Here is a 21,688-nt window from a genome sequence, read left to right as displayed (position 1 = left end):
CCGGAGTCGATCAGGCAGGATGTTTTGCGCCCGTTGATGAGTAGGGTCATCGTCGCGGTCGAGAGTGTTCCAGGCCGAGACTGGTCCAGGGTCACCGAGGTGAGTCGTGATACAAATTGGAGATTTTCCTCGGGCGGTGTGTGGTCATCCGAATCGGGGTCCTGAGACTCCAGCCAAGATGCCAGCTAAGGTTTGGCTGCATTGGCCGTACCAATAGTCACTATTATTCAGGCCCACCCATAAACAATAGCTGCCTGAGCGAGGTACAAAAGATAAACACAAAGCCTGAGGGAGGTGGGGTGTCTTCAAGACAAAATTAGTCCCAGGAAAATATAAAATTGGGGGCTGAAGAGAATCCTTGCGTGTGTTAACTATAAAAGAAAATCACTTCCTGCCTCCTTGTTAACTTCACAGCCTTGCCCACAATATATCTTATCCAATTGGAAAGCTAAACAACTTGCTTCTAATCTTACCCAACACCAAGTTTCAGCTAGGCTGAAACTCTAATTACAATGAATCATCATACCACTAAGGCCAAAAGGAAGTTGGAAGAATTTGAGGCAAATCATCAGGTTGTCAAACGAAGCAAGGAGTTCCATTGGTTGAGATCATGTAACAGTTGAGTTGAAGTTCGAGACAGTACGAGTCTGGATTTTATCACAGGAAAGATGTAGAGAGCAGGATGGATGCTGAATACATGAATTGTGAATTTAAGTGAAGGAAGTATAATGGATGTTTAACTGAGTGAAATCAGCCACGCTTATTTTCTTGTCTGTTTTTTCCTCAATTAATTTACTCACAGGCTAATTTGGTTTTACATGATGCGAACTGAGAAATGGAATGATATGAATCATCTTTTGTAGTAACGAGGCACTGGCTGAAGGGTTGCACACTCATGCATAATTCACACAGGGTTGCATTATAATCCACTGCTCATTTGCGGAGTAAAGCAGGAATATGAAGACAGTCTTTCTCAACATAGATTTATTCACAAAAGCTGGAGAACACAGCCACCGACTCTTTATTCCTTCTCCCCACACAAGTGGAAACCAGTTCTTATATATACTTCAGAATAATGTCCTAACCGTTCCCCAAGTGGCAACAACTGCTCTCACTTACAACTAGAGCATGCCCTTCACTGTGACAGGATTGCAACATTAACAGCTGTATATAGCATGCATCCAGAGTTATAATGATGGCACAGTCAGTGGTGTATGACTATAGTTTTGTCATCACAATTAGTGATGTTGGGAAGTTTCAACTAAGCAGACTGATGCAGAGTTCAGTAAAGGGATGGCATTCACCAGCTAGTACATTTGAAGTGATTCCTATACAATGGGACTCTCCTATCTGCTGTCAGGACTCAATGTGATTCGAGAGTACAAGGAGAATCTTAGCTTTGTGCCAGAGAGACTGCAGATCAGGAGACATTGCAAGAATACACCAGGTATAGTGCAGTCTCCTCCAAAATAACTGTCATTCAAAGCAGGGCATTTGCAGTTATCCCTTCTGTTTAAAAATGAATGACAGGAAATTGTGATGAAATGTCTCACCTTGAAATTTCCTTTCCTCCATTCATGTTCTCGATCCCATTGCCTTTCCTTTCCAGCATCTTCTGAAGGCAACAATCTCCATTGAGGTTTAGTTATTTTCCTGAAGGCAGCAAACCCCACACTAGATTATGATTCAGTCCTCGAAATTTTGTCCAAGTCATTGTTATTTTACAGCTTAACTTCAGCCATGGATAACATCAGGCTCTTCACAGTACAGAACCAGGTCACTTGGCCCAACTAGTTCATTTATGCTCCACTCCAACGTCTTCCCAAATTTCTGTACTTAACTATCTGTTTCAATTTTGAATGGCAATCCCAGCACACAGTCCGAGAACTTTTTGGGCCCCCATGCCGCTGCCAATGCTTCCTTCTCAGCTGCAGCATATATTTTTTCCTATCTGTGAGTTATCTTGAGGTGTAATAAACTGGTCGACATTTATCATCTTTTTGTACTTGGAATACAACTGCACCCAGACCTGCGACGATTCATCTGCTGCTACTATGGTCAGCAGATCTGGGTTACATTGGTAGTGGGGAAAATGCTTGAATCCATTATCAAGGACTTTATAGCGGAACATTTAGAAAGCAGTGGCAGGATCAGTCAGAGTCAGCATGGAATTATGAAGGGGAAAGCATGCTTGACAAATTTGTTGGAATTCTTTGAAGATGTAACCAGTACAGTTGACAAGGTGGAGCCAGTCGATGTGGTACATTTGGACTTTCAGAAGGCGTTTGACAAAGTCCCGCATCAGCGATTATTGTGCAAAATTAAAGCGCATGGGATTGGGAAAAATGTATTGAGGTGGATAGAAAACTGGTTGGCAGAGAGGAAACAAAGAGTAGGGATGAATGGGTCCTTTTCAAATTGGCAGGCAGTAACTAGTGGGGTGCCACAGGGATCGGTGCTGGGACCCCAGCTATTCACAATATATATTAATGATTTGGATGAGGGAACAAAATGTAACATCTCAAAGTTTGCAGATGATACCAAGTTAGGTAGGAGGGTGAATTGTGATGAGGATGCAGGGATCCTACAGCATGATCTGGACAGGTTGGGCGAATGGGCAAATCAATGGCAGATGCAGTATAATTTGGAAAAGTGTGAAGTTATTCACTTTGGAAGCAAAAACAGGAAGGCAGATTACTACCTGAATGGTTGCAAATTGGGAGAGGGGAGTGTGCAGCAGGACCTGGGTGTCCTTGTGCACCAGTCGCTGAAGTTAAACATGCAGGTGCAGCAGGCGGTAAAGAAGGCTAATGGTAATTTGGCCTTCATTGCGCGAGGTTTCGAGTACAGAAGCAGGGATGTGTTGCTGTAATTGTACAGTGCCTTGGTGAGGCCACACTTGGAGTATTGTGTGCAGTTTTGGTCTCTTTCTCTGAGGAAGGATGTTCTTGCTCTCGAGGGAGTGCAGCGAAGGTTTACCAGACTGATTCCAGGGATGGTGGAACTGTCATATGAGGAGAGATTGACTCGGTTGGGATTGTTCTCGCTGGAGTTCAGAAGAATGAGGGGGGATCTCATCGAGACTGATAACATTTTAACGGGACAAGAAAAGGTAGATACAGGGAAGATGTTACCAATGACGGGTGTGTCCAGAACCAGGGGTCACTGTCTGAGGATTCAGGGTAAACCATTTTGGACAGATATAAGGAGAAATTTCTTCACCCAAAGAGTGGTGAGCATGTGGAATTCATTACCACAGGAAGTAGTTGATGCTAAAACATTGAATATATTCAAGAGGCAGCTAGATATAGCACTTGGGGAGAATGGGATCAAAGGCTATGGGGAGAAAGCAGGATTAGGCGATTGAGTTGGATGATCAGCCATGATCGTGATGAATGGGGGAGCAGGCTCGAAGAGCCAAAAGTCCTCCTCCTGCTCCTATCTTCTCTTCTACGTATCTAAGTACAATGCACTGACATTTTGGGAGAAACTGGAAGAAATTTGATCTTCTCAAAAACATTTTACTGGTGCACATTCCAGCACCACTACTGACCTTATCTCAACGACTCATTGCATGCTGCCAAACCTATGCCTCCATTAGGATAATTACTATTTCAGTCAATATTAAGATAATTAGAGCTTGCCATTACCACTACTCTATAGTTTCAGCACCTCTCTAGCATCCTTGCAAATTTGTTCCTCGATAACTTTCTCATCATGTGGGTGGCCTATAGAATACACTCAGTAGTGCCATAACTTGGGGCGGCATGGTGGCGCAGTGATTAGCATTGCTGCCTCACGGCGCTGAGGACCCGGGTTCGATCCCAGCCCCGGGTCCGATCCCAGCCCGGGTCACTGTCTGTGCGGAGTTTCCACATTCTCCCCGTGTCTGCGTGGGTCTCACCCCCCCACAATCCAAGGATGTGCAGGTAGATGAATTGGCCGCGCTAATTGTCCCTTAATTGGAAAAATAAAATAATTAGGCACTTTTTTAAAAGTAGTGCCATAGCTTTATCAAATAGATTCAGCCTTTGACCTCTCCAGGACATATTCTCTCTCCAGCGCTGTAATCATGGAATCTCTACAGTGCAAAAGGCAGCCATTCAGCCCATCAAGTCTGCACTGACCCTCTGAAAGTGCACTCTACCTAGGTCCACCATCCTGCAAACCCACCTAACTTTTGGACACTGAGGGGCAATTTAGCATGGCCAATCTACCTAACCTGCACATCTTTGGACTATGGGAGGAAACCGGAGCACCCGGAGGAAACCCACGCAGACACGGGGAGGAAGTGCAAACTCCACACAGACAGTCACCCGAGACCGGAATTGAACCTGGGTCGCTGGAGCTGTAAGGCAGCAGTGCTAACCACCGTGTCGCCTATGTCGTTACTTTTCCTGAAAACAATGTATCCAAGAATATTCATAGACATTGTTCAAACTATGTTATAGTTTGTTCAGAACAAAGGAGAATGGAGTATGTAATTCAGCTCAAGAGCCTATTCTGCATTAAATGATTGATCAGTATTTGATCTGGACACACCTGGTTCTGGACACACCCGTCATTGGTAACATCTTCCCTGTATCTACCTTTTCTTGTCCCGTTAAAATGTTATCAGTCTTTTGAAAATCTTCTTTTGATTTTTGTTCTGTTAATTTAGGAGGGGCTTCTCCTTACTAGGTAATGGAATACATCTAGCACAATCAGAAGAACATAAGAACTAGGAGCAGGAGTAGGCCACCTGGCCCCTCGAGCCTGCTCCACCATTCAATGAGATCATGGCTGATCTTTTGTGGACTCAGCTCCACTTTCCGGCCCGAACACCATAACCCTTAATCCCTTTATTCTTCAAAAAACGATCTACCTTTATCTTAAAAACATTTAATGAAGGAGCCTCTGCTGCGTCACTGGGCAAGGAATTCCATAGATTCACAACCCTTTGGGTGAAGAAGTTCCTCCTAAACTCAGTCCTAAATCTACTTTCCCTTATTTTGAGGCTATGCCCCCTGGTTCTGCTTTCACCCACCAGTGGAAACAACCTGCCCGCATCTATCCTATCTATTCCCTTCATAATTTTATATGTTTGTATAAGATCCCCCCTCATCCTTCTAAATTCCAACGAGTACAGTTCCAGTCTGCTCAACCTCTCCTCGTAATCCAACCCCTTCAGCTCTGGGAGTAACCTAGTGAATCTCCTCTGCACACCCTCCAGTGCCAGTACATCCTTTCTCAAGTAAGGAGACCAAAACTGAACACAATAGTCCAGGTGTGGCCTCACTAACACTTATACAATTGCAGCATAACCTCCCTAGTCTTAAACTCCATCCCTCTAGCAATGAAGGACAAAATTCCATTTGCCTTCTTAATCACCTGTTGCACCTGTAAACCAACTTTTGCGACACATGCACTAGCACACAGGTCTCTCTGCACAGCGGCATGTTTTAATATTTTATCATTTAAATAATAATCCCTTTTGCTGTTATTCCCACCAAAATGGATAACCTCACATTTGTCAACATTGTATTCCATCTGCCAGACCCTAGCCCATTCACTTAGCCTATCCAAATCCCTCTGCAGACTTCCAGTATCCTCTGCACTTTTTGCTTTACCACTTATCTTAGTGTCGTCTGCAAACTTGGACACATTGCCCTTGGTCCCCAACTCCAAATCATCTCTGTAAATTGTGGGCCCAACACTGATCCTGGAGGGACACCACCAACTACTGATAACACCCATTAATCTCCACTCTTTGCTTTCTATTAATTAACCAATCCTCTATCCATGCTACTACTTTCCCCTTAATGCCATGCATCTTATTCTTATGCAGCAACCTTTTGTGTGGCACCTTGTCAAAGACTTTCTGGAAATCCAGATATACCACATCCATTGGGTCCCCGTTATCTACCGCACTGGTAATGTCCTCAAAAAATTCCACTAAATTAGTTAGGCACGACCTGCCCTTTATGAACCCATGCTGCGTCTGCCCAATGGGACAATTTCCATCCAGATGCCTCGCTATTTCTTCCTTGATGATAGATTCCAGCATCTTCCCTACTACCAAAGTTAAGCTCACTGGCCTATAATTACCCGCTTTCTGCCTACCTCCTTTTTTAAACAGTGGTGTCACGTTTGCTAATTTCCAATCTGCCGGGACCACCCCAGAGTCTAGTGAATTTTGGTAAATTATCACTAGTGCATTTGCAATTTCCCTAGCCATCTCTTTTAGCACTCTGGGATGCATTCCATCAGGGTCAGGAGACTTGTCTACCTTTAGCCCCATTAGCTTGCCCATCACTACCTCCTTAGTGATAACAATCCTCTCAAGGTCCTCACTTGTCATAGCCTCATTTCCATCAGTCACTGGCATGTTATTTGTGTCTTCCACTGTGAAGACCGACCCCAAAAACCTGTTCAGTTCCTCAGCCATTTCCTCGTCTCCCATTATTAAATCTCCCTTCTCATCCTCTAAAGGATCAATATTTACCTTAGCCACTCTATTTTGTTTTATATATTTGTAGAATCTTTTACTATCTGTTTTTATATTCTGAGCAAGTTTACTCTCATAATCTATCTTACTCTTCTTTATAGCTTTTTAAGTAGCTTTCTGTTGCCCCCTAAAGATTTCCCAGTCCTCTAGTCTCCCACTAATCTTTGCTACTTTGTATGCTTTTTCCTTCAATTTGATACTCTCCCTTATTTCCTTAGATATCCACGGTCGATTTTCCCTCTTTCTACCGTCCTTCCTTTTTGTTGGTATAAACCTTTGCTGAGCACTGTGAAAAATCGCTTGGAAGGCTCTCCACTGTTCCTCAACTGTTTCACCATAAAGTCTTTGCTTCCAGTCTACCTTAGCTAGTTTTTCTCTCATCGCATTGTAATCTCCTTTGTTTAAGCACAAAACACTAGTGTTTGATTTTACCTTCTCACCCTACATCTGTATTTTAAATTCCACCATATTGTGATCGCTCCTTCCGAGAGGATCCCTAACTATGAGATCCTGAATCAATCGTGTCTCATTACACAGGACCAGATCTAGGACCGCTTGTTCCCTCGTAGGTTCCATTACATACTGTTTTAGGAAACTATCGCGGATACATTCTATAAACTCCTCCTCAAGGCTGCCTTGACCGACCTGGTTAAACCAATCGACATGTAGATTAAAATCCCCCATAATAACTGCTGTACCATTTCTACATGCATCAGTTATTTCTTTGTTTATTGCCTGCCCCACCATAATGTTACTATTTGGTAGCCTATAGACTACTCCTATCAGTGACTTTTTTGCCTTACTATTCCTGATTTCCACCCAAATGGATTCAACCTTATCCTCCATAGCACCGATGTCAGCCCTTACTATTGCCCAGATGTCATCCTTAAATAACAGAGCTACACCACCTCCCTTACCATCCACTCTGTCCTTCCGAATAGTTTGATACCCTCGGATATTTAACTCCCAGTCGTGACCATCCTTTAACCATGTTTCAGTAATGGCCACTAAATCATAGTCATTCACGATGATTTGTGCCATCAACTCATTTACCTTATTCCGAATACTACGAGCATTCAGGTAAAGTACACTTATGTTGGCTTTTTTACCTCTGTTCTGAATCTTAACACCTCGATCAGTAACCTCTCCTATGTTATATTTCCTCTTAACCTTTCTCCTAATTTTCCTTGTCGTTGAACCCATATCTTCATGTAACAACTTGCCGCGTCGCTTACCATTAATGTTTTTACTTCCCGTTTTATTCCTTTTAGTATTCCTGGTCCTATTCACTGAGCTCCCCTCAGTCACTGTACATTGTACTGTCGCCCTTTTGGATTTTTGACTATGGCTTCTCTGCCTTACACTTTCCCCCTTACTGCCTTTTGTTTCTGTCCCTGTTTTACTACCTTCCAACTTCCTGCATCGGTTCCCATCCCCCTGCCGCATTAGTTTAAACTCTCCCCAACAGCTCTAGCAAACACCCTCCCTCGGACATCGGTTCCAGTCCTGCCCAGATGCAGACCGTCCGGTTTGTACTGGTCCCACCTCCCCCAGAACCAGTTCCAATGCCCCAGGAATTTGAATCCCTCCCTCTTGCACTATCTTTCAATCAGCTGTAGAAACAATCTCTTGCTGCTATGGTCAAACAACATGCCTCAGCCCTGACCTCAGACACACAATCCCGACTGGATCAACATGGCAATTTGCTGTTTCTCCCAGCAGCCATCTCTGGAATTTTTTTCCATGTGCGTTGGATTCAATATTGTGCAGTTGCTTCTACATACAACAATCTGTCCTCACTGCCTCATGATAGCTCATGTTTGCACATTCTTTTACCCATTTTGCTATTGATGTGGCGTTCAAGTGATGTTCTGTGTATATTGTTGCTTCTTATCAGATGGCCAAAGTAACAGCATTTTGGTTCTAGGTGATGTCTATCATGCCTCTTCTGAATTTCATTCTACCTGGGAAATACTCATTATTCACTCTTTCTTTCCGAGATATTATAAGTATTCTTCTGTAGGCCCACTTTTCACAGGTTTCAAGTCTTTTGATCATTTGGATACATGCAGTCCAGGTTTCACAGCCATCTGGAAGTATTGACTAAACAAGCATTCAATCACATGTTTTCTTGCACACAGGTCTATGCTTTTTGTTGTCAGTGTTGAATTCTTTTTGTTGAAAGCACCTCTTGCTCTTTCAATTCTTCTGATAACCTTAGTGTCACATTCAACATTTTATATAATGGTGTACACATTTGTCCACATTGGTTTATTAATATTTATGCAACTGAGTGGCTTGCTAAGTCATTTGAGAGGGCATTTAATTTTATTTTAAAAAAAAATTTAGAGTACCCAATCCTTTTTTTTCCCAATTCAGGGGCAATTTAGCGTGGCCAATCCTCCTACCCTGCACATCTTTGGGTGTGTAAGGGTAAGACACAGGGAGAATGTGCAAACTCCACACGGACAGTGACCCGGGGCCGGAATCGAACCCGGGTCCTCAGCACCGTGAGGCAGCAGTGCTAACCACTGTGCCAGCCTACTGCCCACAAAGGGCATTTAATAGTTGACGACACTGCTCTGGGTCTGGAGTCACAGGTAGGCCAGAGTAGGAAAGGATGGGCAGCGTCCCTTCCCCAAAAGACTCTTTTTCCAATAATCTACAAGGTTTCATGGTACTGTTTATTTCCAGATTTTTATTAATTGCACTTGAATTTCACCAGCAGTCATGGTGCGATTTGAAGCCAGGCTCCAAGAACATTTGCCTCGGCCTGCTGGAGAACCAGAACAGTGACATTATCACTATACCACTGCCTCCCCTAGATGACTTTCTTGTTATGAGTGAGATCAGATGGAGAGGAAATGGAAAGTTGATAGCAGGGGAAGAACATGCAACAGTTAATTCAGGGAGTGAGGAGCCATAACTGTGACAATGGAGTCTTGATGATAAAGCAGGTTTATTTCTGGCCTGCCTCTGACAGAATCTCGATGATGACGTTATAAGGAAAGCTTTTCAATCTCAGTGTGAGCAAGGTCTAACCCAACGCAAGATCACTCCGAAAAATACCTAGAAAAGTTCCATTCTAGCATCAAATTCTAGAATTCCAAAATACACCAGGTCAGGTGAAGTGCGAATGACCATGAGTGACGTGAATGTAAGAGTGGGGCAAGAGAAAGATTACCCCGTCACAGGGATAACCTGGTTTAGGTACAACAAACCAAGATAGGTTAAATTTTTTATAATTTTGTCGAACGAGCCATTTTGTAACAGCAAAACTCTTTTTCAGCAACCTAAAGGAAGACTGCATACATAGAAGATCCCAGCAGATGCCCATCGCAGCCAAATAGATTATATTATGGTGAACCAAAGATTTAGAAGCTGTGTGGAACAAGTAAGAACCTAGCCAGGTGCTGAAATTGGATCAGGCTGCAATGTAGTAATGAAATCTTTCATTGTAAAACCCAAGAAAACAAACAAAACAAAAAAATTCAAGGAGCATATTAATTAAGATATACTAAAGAACACAGAATACAAAGATACATTTACTATTGAGGTTTACAATACGTTTGACATGCTAAACATTGAAAATGTCTACTGTCATGTTATCCTTGTGTGTCATGTGCACCTAGACCAGTAGATGGCAATGTTACACCAGATCATTTTCACTGGGACATGGAGACCATTTCATTTCCCATCAGTGAAAGATAAAATTATTTTTTACCATTATAAATGTCACATCTTTCCCACAATAATAACAACTTAACCAGACATGGAGTCCCCGAGCTAGCCATAATTCTTTACTCTTTGATGTGTCTTAAATTGCCTTTTAAGCTGACAACAGAACTGCTCGTTTTTAGCCTGTATTAGCCTAATCTAAACCAAGTGCTAATTTCCTCTTGCAGGTCAATTACAGGGGGGGGGGGGGGGGGGGGGGGGCACACTTAAGGTGATTGGTAGAAGGATTAGAGGGGACATGAGGGGAAACCTCTTCACCCAGTGCATGGTGAGTGTTTGGAATTTGCTGCTTAGTTTGGTGGTGAAGGCAGAAAACCCTCTTTCTCATTTAAAATGTACCTGGTTCTATATCCAATGTGTCATAACCTGCAAGGCTATAGGCCGGGTGCTGGAAGGTGCGATTAGAGAGGCCAGCTATTTTTTTCAAAAGATGTTTTTTATTTTGTTCTGTAACCTTTCTATGGTTCTATGTCCAATGCATATATGTGGTATCTGTAATAACCAACATGGACATACGATGTGGGGATGATTGTTTTCCCCATGCTCCTTGAGGGGTATGAGCTCTCCCACTAGAGGCAGGGTAGCTTATCCGTACTTGTATAAACGGTCGGCCAGTCTGGAATCGACTGACAAGAGAGAGAGAATACCCAGTGAGGTTCTACTCATGTATATCATTTCTTGTAAAATAAATGTTTACTTTTGCTTGCTTCAGACTCCCCGAGCCTTATTAAATTATCGACATTATCTTCTTCACCAAAGCCTTCTATGTTAACTATCGCATGCTACTCTTTATCTGTGCTTTGCTGTTAGACTGTTACATTAATCATAAACCCAACATTTTGTCTGTAACTTTCACCAGCATCACAAATCTCCAAGAACACTGAATTCCTCCAACTCTAACTCCATGTACTTCCCTCCACCACTGGCAGTCAAGACTTCATAGAAATCAGGGAAAGTAACAACAGAGGAGGCAATTCAGCCTATCATGTCTGCGCAAGAGCGAGCCAGCCTTATCTTCTGCGATCTACACCTCGGTCTCTTGAATTCCCTCCCTAAACCTCTCTGTCTCATTCTGTTCTTTTAAAACCCACTTGTTTAACAAGATTTTGATTGCTTCTCCCAATGTCACTTCTTTGTCTGGTAATAGCCCTGCAAAGTGCGCTGGGATATTTTCTATATTAAATGTGTGATGTAAATGAAGGTTGTGGCTGTATTATCATAGATGCCAAGAGCAACCAATTGTCATGATATCCAGATCAGCATATCATGGTGCAATCACACACATACTGATGGACAGGCAGTTGGACCAACCAACACACACACAACATCGCAGCCAATCACCAGTGAGAGCACACGCACTATAAAACAGGGAACACCACAGTTCCCGCTCATTCTACCAGGAGATAGCTCAGAGCACAGAGCTCACAGCGCACCACTCAGACATAGACCATGTGCTGATTGCCTTACTAAGATAGTGATAGGGCTGGGTCCACAAGTTAGCTGGTGAAGCACGTACCCAAGCCAGTAGTTAGTTGTTTAGACAATAAAACAGAGTTGTGTCATCTACAGCCGTGTTGGATCATTTGTGCATCAGAACACCCAACACGACATGATACCAGTAGTGGAAGCTAACCAGCGACTGTGAGACCTACCTGCACCCTTTCAGAAATCCGCCATCCTGCTCCATGGAAAACATCAGCCCGCCGCAGTCGCTCCGAATCGCTGGTAATCTCGGCATAAACTGGAAGCTGTTTAAACAGCGCTTCCAGCTCTTTGTAGAAGCCACAGACAGACAGGGAGAATGCATCGGACACCAGGAAGATCGCCCTCCTCCTCTCCACGGCGGGGCAACACGACATCCACATCCATAACTCCCTAGGATTCGCGGAAGGCGAGGACAAAACAAAATATAAGACGGTGCTTCTGAAGTTCGAGGAACACTTCAGCGTGGAAGTCAATGAGAGCTTCGAGAGCTTTTCCAGCAGCGCCTGCAGGGTAAGGATGAGCCTTTCCAATCTTATTTGACACACCTCCGTATCCTCGCGCAGTCCTGTGGCTATGAGGCCACCTCCGACTCCATGATTCGGGATCAGATAGTTTTTGGGGTCACCTCGGATACCCTACGCCAGCAGCTCCTTAAAATAAAGCGCCTCACCCTAGCGACTGCCATCGAGACCTGCGTCCTCCATGAGAACGCGACCAGCCGGTACTCCCAAATCCAGGCGGCTGAAATGGCACGGCACGGGTCCTGCGAGGCGGAGCAGGTCCAGTCGATCGAGTTCCTCCCGGCCCGCGGTCCGGACGAGGGCGGCCATTTCGCGCGCTTTCCGAGGCCTCCCGCGCTTGTACGCGCCAAAAGAGGGGACGTTGACGCAGAGGGACGTGATGCGCAGGCGCGCTCTACGCAGGACCGCACTGTGCACGCGCGGTGGTGCAACGAACGCAACAAACGCCATGCAAAACGGCGTGCGGCAACTGTGGCCCCGCCCACTTAAAGCGGCACTGTCCGGCCAAAGCGTGACAATGCTTTCGCTGTGGCAGGATGGGCCACTATGCTGCCTGCTGTCGAGCAGCTCAACCTGCCAACTCACAACAATTCCGCCAGCCTCGCCGGGACGTGTGGGCGATTCAGCCCCCCTACACTGAGTCATATCCAAATAGTATGCAGACCAGCGATACCGAAGACAGGGAGCCCTTCCGCGTTGCGGTAATCCACAAGAACCGGATGTCCCCAAGTCGGAACCACCAGCCGCTGCCAGTGCACAGCATTGATCCGGGCGATGAGTGGTGCGCCACCCTAACGGTCAACCGATCCTAGATCACATTTTGCCTGGACACTGGTGCCTCCGCCAATCTCCTCGCATGGTCAGCCTTCCAGACCTTGAAGGTTAAACCACCAATTCTGCCATCCCACTATCAGCTGGTTGACTACAATGGAAACATCATCCCGGCCACGGGGTCCTGCCAGCTTGATGTTACACACAACTCACACAAAGCCACATTATCATTTGAAATCGTAGGATCCTCGAAGGACTCTCTGTTAGGCGCACAGGCGTGCAAGATCCTCCACCTCGTTCAGCGGGTACACATCCGATTTCCTGGATGCAGACTTTAGGGCGCAGCTCCACTCACTCCTCGCGCACAACCAGGAGGTTTTCGAGGGCATGGGCACACTGCCCTACACGTACAAAATACACTCAAAAAGGACGTCACCCCGGTCATTCACGCACCTCATAGGGTCCCAGCACCACTCAAGGACCGCCTCAAGCAGCAGCTGCAGGACCTGCAGAACCAAGGAGTGCTTTCCCGGGTCACGGAGCCAACGCCATGGTGTGCGTCAAGAAGCCCTCCGGCGAGCTCCGGATCTGTATTGACCCAAAAGATTTGAATCACAACATTATGAGGGAACACTACCCCATACCCAAACGAGAAGAAATCACGAGTGAAATGGCTTGGGCAAAAATATTCACCAAGCTTGATGCCTCAAAGGGCTTTTGGCAGATTCAATTGGATCAGTCCATCACTGTGCACTTTCAACACTCCATTTGGCAGATACCGCTACAATAGGATGCCATTTGGCATCATTTCGGCCTCCGAAGTATTCCATCGCATCATGGAACAGATGATGGAGGGCATCGAAGGGGTACGCGTCTACCCTTAGACGATGTTATTATCTGGACCACCACACCACAGGAGCACTTCAGTCGTCTCCAGCGTGTCTTTGCACGGATACGAGATCAGGGCCTGCGTCTTAACCGAGCCAAGTGCTCTTTTGGCCAGACCGAGCTAACGTTTTTGGAGGACCACATCTCCCGGTCGGGTGTGCGGCCGGATGCCGACAAAGTGGCAGCCATCGCAGCCATGCAGCAGCCGTCAGACAGAAGCAGGCAGTGCTGCGCTGTCTCGGGATGGTCAACTTCCTGGGGAAGTTCATTCCTAACCTTGCCTCGCACACAACGGCTCTTCGCCACCTGGTCAAAAAGACAACTGAATTTCAGTGGCTGCCCGCACACCAGAGTGAATGGGAGGAGCTCAAGGTCAAGCTCACCACCGCCCTGGCACTGGCGTTTTTCGATACCACATGTGAAACAAAGATCTCAACTGATGTCAGCCAGTCTGGCATTGGGGCGGTACTCCTGCAATGGGACGACACCGCATCATGGGCTCCGGTCGCCTATGCGTCGCGGGCCATGACCCCCACAGAACAGCGCTATGCGCAGATTGAGAAGGAGTGCCTAGGCCTGTTGACTGGCATCGACAAGTTTCACGACTATGTATATGGTCTTCCGCAGTTCACTGTGGAGACCGACCATCGCCCCCTGGTTGGCATCATTCAGAAGGACCTCAACGACATGATCCTTCGCCTCCAGCGCATTCTTCTCAAGCTCCGGAGGTACGACTTCCAACTTGTCTACACCCCGGGGAAGGATCTCATCATTGCAGATGCTCTGTCCAGGGGCGGTCAACACACTGCCCGACTCGGAGGGGTTCGTTTGTCCGGTCGACGCACAAGTAGCTTTCACATCAGCCAATCTGCCGGCCATTGATGCATGCCTGGCCCACATTCGCCGTGAGACTGCAGCTGACCCCCTTCTACAACGTGTGATGCACCACATGACAGAAGGGTGGCTCAAGGGGCAGTGCCCACAACGTCCGGGACGACTTGGCCGTCGTTGATGGTGTCCTCTTGAAGTTGGACCGGATCGTGATCCCACACAGCATGCACCGGCTTGTCCTCGAACAACTGCACGAAGGCCATCTCGGAGTTGAAAAGTGCAGGCGGAGGGCCCGAGAGGCTGTGTACTGGCCGGGCATCAGCGACGACATCGCTAACATGGTGCTCAACTGCCCCACCTGCCAGAGGTTTCAGCCGGCACAACCCCCTGAGACCCTTCAGCCCCATGAGTTGGTCACGTCCCCCTGGGCGAAGTGGGCGTGGACCTCTTTCATGCGCTCGGCAGGGACCACATTATTCTTATTGACTACTTCTCAAGTTATCCTGAGGTCATACGCCTGCACGACACAACGTCATCAGTTGTCATCCGGGCATGCAAAGAAACCTTTGCTCGCCATGAAATTCCGCTCACCGTCATGTCTGACAACGGGCCTTGCTTTGCGAGTCAAGAATGGTCTTCCTTTGCCACTTCATACAACTTCACCCACGTGACGTCCAGACCCTTGCATCCTCAGTCGAATGGCATGGCGGAAAAGGTCACCCACATTGTGAAGCGGCTCCTCTGCAAGGCGGCTGATGCCGGATCTGACTTCTGTTTAGCCCTGCTGGCCTATCGCTCGCCCCCACTGTCCACGGGCCTCTTGCCAGCCCAGCTGTTGATGGGTCGCACCCTCAGGACCACTGTGCCGTCCATTCATGTTCCTGACGTTGACCATGCTCCAGTATTGCGAAGGATGCAACAACAGCGTGCTCAGCAGAAGGTGGCACATGACGCTCGGGCGACTGATCTTCCTGCCCTGGCTCCTGAAGACAACGTCCGTATACACATACCGGAGGGTGGCTGGTCGGCAACCACCGAGGTTCTCCGCCACGTGGCTCCCCGCTCATTCCTGGTTCATATGCCTGATGGCTCTATTCGCCGCCGTAATCGGCGGGCCCTTCGTCTGGTTCCGCGCTCGCTACGAGATCATGCACCAGTGCCACGCCCTCCTGTTGTCCCTGATGTCGACTTTTTTGAGCTTCCTGCCACCCTGCCTCTTCCTCTCTCGCCCGTGGCCAGGCCCATTCCTCAGCTGGTGGATCCTGACCCACCCTTGAGGCGGTCAACCCGAATTCGTCGCCCACCTGAGAGACCTGATTTATGAGCCTGTTAACACATTGGACTCACTGAATTGTTTTACAGTACTGTTCACGAATTTCTTTTCTTGTTGTTCATTGTTCCAGAAGTTTTCTCTCGTCGTTTGTTGATTGCATTTGTTCTGTTATTGGTACAACCTCGTTGTTCTGTTGCACCTGACACCTTCCTCTGTATATAGTTTAGCCTCATGTACATGTTGTAAATATTGCACACACATACTCAGACGCACTCAGTACACATTTCTATTTATTAGCATGTAGGCACATATCCTTTGTGAAAGGGGGGGATGTCATGATATCCACATCAGCATATCATGGTGCAATCACACACACACTGATGGACAGGTAGTTGGACCAACCAACACACACACAACATCGCAGCCAATCACCAGTGAGAGCACATGCACTATAAAACAGGGAACACCACAGTTCCCGCTCATTCTACCAGGAGATAGCTCAGAGCACAGAGCTCCCAGCGTGCCACTCAGACATAGACCATGTGCTGAGTGCCTCACTAAGATAGTGATAGGGCTGGGTCCACAAGTTAGCTGGTGAAGCACGTACCCAAGCCAGTAGTTAGTTGTTACCGTTGTTTCGACAATAAAACAGAGTTGTACCATCTACAGCCGTGTTGGATCATTTGTGCATCAGAACACCCAACACAACACCAATGACGTGACCAACCAGTGCTACGCCCTAACCCAAGATCAGAAGTGTGTGAGATTGGCCCTGGGGCGATGTGTCCTTTGATTTCCCATCCTGTGTTATTGCGGTATGCCTGAATTTTCTCACTGCCCCATCCGCGATGTTATATCCCAGATTGGAAACTTCTGAGGAAATCATGGGTATGATGTTCTCTCTCACTATGAGCAATGCCACAGGAGATCGGCTAGCATGATATTTGAGTTATTTGGTGTTTGTTCACAGCTTCAGCTGTTTTTCATCTTTAAAGCTTACTGTCATAATATAAACCCGTAAAGTTTCATATCTGCAGTTACACTTTTTCCCGCTAATCCTGGTATTCATGTCGGGATCGAGCTCACTGGGAACCTCTCCTTATGTTAGATGCTGGTTCCCTGATTTGCAGTCGAATGGTAGGTGAATGTGCCCCTGATGTATATTCCTGATATATATCTCAGGAATCTGTCATGCTGGGGAGGCTAAACAATCCAGCCAAAACTTCAAACCCATCAGTGAGATCATTGACATTGTACCATCCCTGGGAAAAGATCCCAAAAATTCATTTCCGAAACAAATTGGTTCTTTTCTGCAACCCTGGCCTGAACCTCAAGGTCGGATGATTTAACAGCCTGGTGCACCAGTAGCTGTGCCGGTCACCGATTCTCCACTAGTGCACATACATGGGAATTCCTGACATGCCAAAGTCATACAAACATATGAAATAGGAGCAGAAGTAGGCCATTCAGCTCTTTGAGCCTGCTCCGCCATTCAATAAGATAATGGCAGATCTGTTTGTATTTCAAATTCCACATTCCCATCTAACCCCCAATAACCGTTGATTCCCTTGCCAAACAAGAATCTATCTAACGCCACCTTAAAAATGTTCAATGTTCCTGCCTCCCTTGCTTTCTGAGGCAGAGTTCCAAATTCACACAATCTTCAAAGAAAGTATTTCTCCTAATCTCTGGCCCATTAGGGCAACGCCTAATTTTAAAACAACGCATCCTATCTCTGAGCTCTCCCACAAGAGGAAAGATCCTTTCCACATCCACCTTGTCAATATCATTCAGGATCTTAGGGGCTGCGTGGTGGCACGGTAGTTAGCACTGTTGCCTCACAACGCCAGGGACTCAGGTTCAATTTTGGCCACGGGTGATTGTCCGTGTGGAGTTTGCACTTCCTTCCCGTGTCTGCGTGGGTTTCCTCCGGGTGCTCTGATTTCCTCGCACAGTCCAAATTTGTGCAGGGTAGATGGATTGACCATGCAAAAATTGCGCCTTAGTGTCCAAACAATTAGGTGATGTTAATGGGTTACAGGAATAGAGTGGAGGTGTGGGCCTAGGTAGGGTGCTTTTTCCAAGGGTCGGTGCAGACTCGATGGGCTGAATGACCTCCTTCTGCACAGAGATTCTATAATATATACTTCAATAAAGTCACCCCTCGCTCTTCTAAACTCCAGTGGAAACAAGCCCAGTCTGTCCAACCTTTCCTCAAAGACAACCCGCTCATTCCAGGAATTAATCTAGTAAACCTCCACTGAATCACTTCCATTACATTTGCGACCTTCCTTAATTAAGGAGACCAAAACTGCATACGGTACTCACGATGTTGTCTCACAAAAACCCTGTATAATTCATAGATTATCATAGAATTTACAGTGCAGAAGGAGGCCATTCAGCCCATCGAGTCTGCACCGGCTCTTGGAAAGAGCACCCTACCCAAGGTCAACACCTCCACCCTATCCCCATAACCCAGTAACCCCACCCAACACTAAGGGCAATTTTGGACACTAAGGGCAATTTATCATGGCCAATCCACCTAACCCGCACATCTTTGGACTGTGGGAGGAAACCGGAGCACCCGGAGGAAACCCACGCACACACGGGGAGGATGTGCAGACTCCGCACAGACAGTGACCCAAGCCGGAATCGAACCTGGGACCCTGGAGCTGTGAAGCAATTGTGCTATCCACAATGCTACCATGCTGCCCTGATAATTGATGATTAATAGCCTTGTTTTTATACAAAAACAGAAAATACTGGACAATCTCAGCAGATATGACAGCATCTGTGGGGACAGAAGGGAGCCAATGTTTCAAATCTGGATGACTTTTGTCAAAGCCTTACTTTTATGTTTGGTTCCTCTCATTAGCCTTCCATTAGCCTTCTTTTATTAAAAAAGTATTTTATTCCAAACGTATATGAAAAGTTACAACACATGAACAATTCGAGAAACAAACTTCCCAACACACAGCTACACAGTTTCTACAAACTTTTCCTCTTTTATGCCCTCCCTCTCCCTCCCCCTCCTCATCCCCCACGACAAACAACAGAATTGCAGCTCGCATAAATACCGGGTGATGGTGTGAAACTAGAACCTTGCATCTGATAGGAATATGCCATTTGGCCAGGTTGGGGTGCAGCAAATCCTGGGTTGTAACTAAGGCATCCAGTTTGCAGTGCAGATTGCGCTTGCGGTAGTCCTCCTTCGGTCTTGATTCCATAAGTGGGCGATCCGTAGTGCTGGCCTATTTGAGAATATGCTGCATAGACTGCTGGCTGCTGCATTCCTGAATACTGGGTTTGTCCAGCATAAGCTGTCATTGACTGCACTGCTGGTGTGGAAAGAATGTGTGGGTATGGCTTGGAAGGATATAGCTGTGCTGAATATTGGTGTATTCCTCTTGGACTGTAGCCACTACTTGTTATTACTGACGCAGTGTAATTGTCAAGTGATCCATCTCCTGTCGTCGTCGTCACCCTGAGCGTGCCGTCACTGAGTTTACGGCACTCCCTGTCTGGAGTAAAGTCCGGCTTACGTGAATCAGAGTCGACGTTTGGTTGCTCCCCATCTGGAGTCTGGTCTGTTTTAACTGAGTCAGTGTTGGTTTGTTGGTGCTCCCCGTCCGGAGTCTTAGCAGGTTCACTGGAGTCAGCTGAGATTTCTTGAAGCTCCACGTCTGGAGTCGGAACATTGACTGGTGGAGAGGTTCGAGCGATTGAGGTTTGGAGTAACGTGGTGTCACCGGAGTCACCAGTGGTCTCACAGTGATCGTCGAGTGCCTCTGTACACACTAGCTAAGGTCTGTCACATTGCACATCTTGTATGGGAAGTGGGATGTTGTCGTCACTCGTCTCACATAGAATGGATAGAGCCTCAGTAACTTCTTGTTGTTCACTTGGGCTGGGTATACTGTCAGAGTCTTCTCCTTGTGGCTCAGACAATGTGGGTGGACCATCATAGTCGCTGTGTTGTTCATTTGGGCTTGGACTGTCATAGTCACTTTGCTGTTTACTTGAGCATGGCAGACTTGCATCGTCTGCTGCTAGTTGGTCAGAGGAGGTTGCTGGACCCTCATGGTCTTGTTCCTGCAAGGACTGCGCTTTGGAGTCTTGCATTGCTTCTATCGTGGAGTCTGTCCACAAGCTCGCTGTGGAGGCTTGTGACACTGGAGTCACTTCTTGTTCACGTAAGGACTGTAGTGTGGAGTCTTGCGTGTCTTCTATCGTGGAGTCGGGAACCCTTCGCGGTGCGTGGACTACTCTCTGTGCGGCAGCAGGCCGCTCTCTATGGGCTTGTACCGCTCTCTGTCTCTTGGTGTCAGGCCACAGCATCATCCTGCACTCACGAGTTGGGATGTCATATCTGCTGGGCTGAAGATCTTCAAATCCGAAGAACGAATCCGCGTCTGCGTCGGATTCAGTACGGGGCTCACCATTCCTAATTAAAAAACCTTCGTCCGAGTCGTAATCCTCTAGGACCATATCATCACTGTTTGTGTCGGAACTGGCATGGGGCTTGCGATGTCCAGAGAAAAAAATAAAGGCCGGTGTCGTAGTATTCAAGGTCTGTGTCATCGCTTTGGGTGGTGCTAACTGCTTGTTTTGCGGAGGTTAATTTCAGTTCCTGGTTGAATTTGAGGCATTGTGCTGTCATTCCAGGTGAAAGAAGCTTGTTTTATGGCTTTAAGAGATTTTTTTTGTGATTTGGGGCATTTCCCCTTTAAATGGGCGTGGTCCGGAGCCTCTGACGTCATGACGCATGTGACGTCAGACGTAGGAAGCGTTTGCGCATGCGCATATCGCTGTTCCTGGACTGGGACCGTCCCCTTCTGTGCGCTTCTCGCGCAACTGCGCATGTGCAAACTGCGCATGTGCAGTACCTTTACAAAGCTGGCCGCCAAGCAAATTTGTTCTCTGCTCCGGGATCTCGGCCTCGTGGTGAGTACTGGCGCTTCTCTTACCGTTTTCAGCTGGTTGGAGTGTGTTTTCCTCACAGTATTTGCCGAATTTGTCCAGGACTGCCTGGAAGTCGCTTCTGTTTTGCCCTTTGGAGAACTTGAATTTTTAAAAGATTTCTTCTGCTCTGGCACCGGCGATGGTGAGCAGAAGCTCTGTCTTTTTAGCATCGGCCCCGTCTTGTAGTTCGGCTGCTACCAGGAAGATTTCAAACCTTGCTGGAATGCCCGCCAGTTTTCGCGGAGATCGCCGTTGCACTGGAGCTGCTGCGGAAACGGGATCCCAAACCTCTTGCCTGGGTATTGTTGCTGGTTGTCACTGTACGCTGAGTTTTAGCTATATGGATTGAAACAGTTCACTCTGGTACCATGTCTTGTTATGCTCTAGGCGTAGCATAAGCGGCTTCCTTGTGGTGCACTTGACAAAGGAAGGTTCAGACGTGGAGATAACTTCAACATGTTCATTAAACTATTTACACTTCTCCTACTCTGGTTCGCCACCAATGTTAATCCTTCTATAGCTACTCAGGCTGACTAACCAGTCTGCTACAATCCACATGGTGGGTGTAATATTGAATCAACTCTGTGACTCTACTCACTGACTGTCTCCACTGGAAAGAGGAAGATCATGTGTGCTGTGTCCTTTATATATGGGTTGGTGTAATGCCCTCCTGTGGTCGTGTCACCTCTGTGTGTATCGTTAATTGGTCGTGTCCTATCTAACTGTTTTATT

General features: G+C 46.8%; 1 protein-coding gene across 1 annotated transcript in view; it reads left to right on the top strand.

Annotated features, from left to right (window-relative positions):
- Nucleotides 1–1,347: 1,347 nt before the first annotated feature.
- The window catches only part of kiaa0895l, a 192,000-nt gene continuing 171,659 nt past the window's right edge, over nucleotides 1,348–21,688 (top strand). The window contains exons 1-2 of the mRNA XM_072518554.1: nucleotides 1,348–1,447; nucleotides 9,777–9,881. The gene's annotated coding sequence lies outside the window, so the exon portion shown is untranslated. The remainder of the gene's footprint in view (nucleotides 1,448–9,776; nucleotides 9,882–21,688) is intronic.

Source organism: Scyliorhinus torazame, chromosome 10 (genome assembly GCF_047496885.1).
Source record: "Scyliorhinus torazame isolate Kashiwa2021f chromosome 10, sScyTor2.1, whole genome shotgun sequence".
NCBI classification, from domain to species: Eukaryota; Metazoa; Chordata; class Chondrichthyes; order Carcharhiniformes; family Scyliorhinidae; genus Scyliorhinus; species Scyliorhinus torazame.
This window is presented reverse-complemented; position numbering and strand designations above follow the sequence as displayed.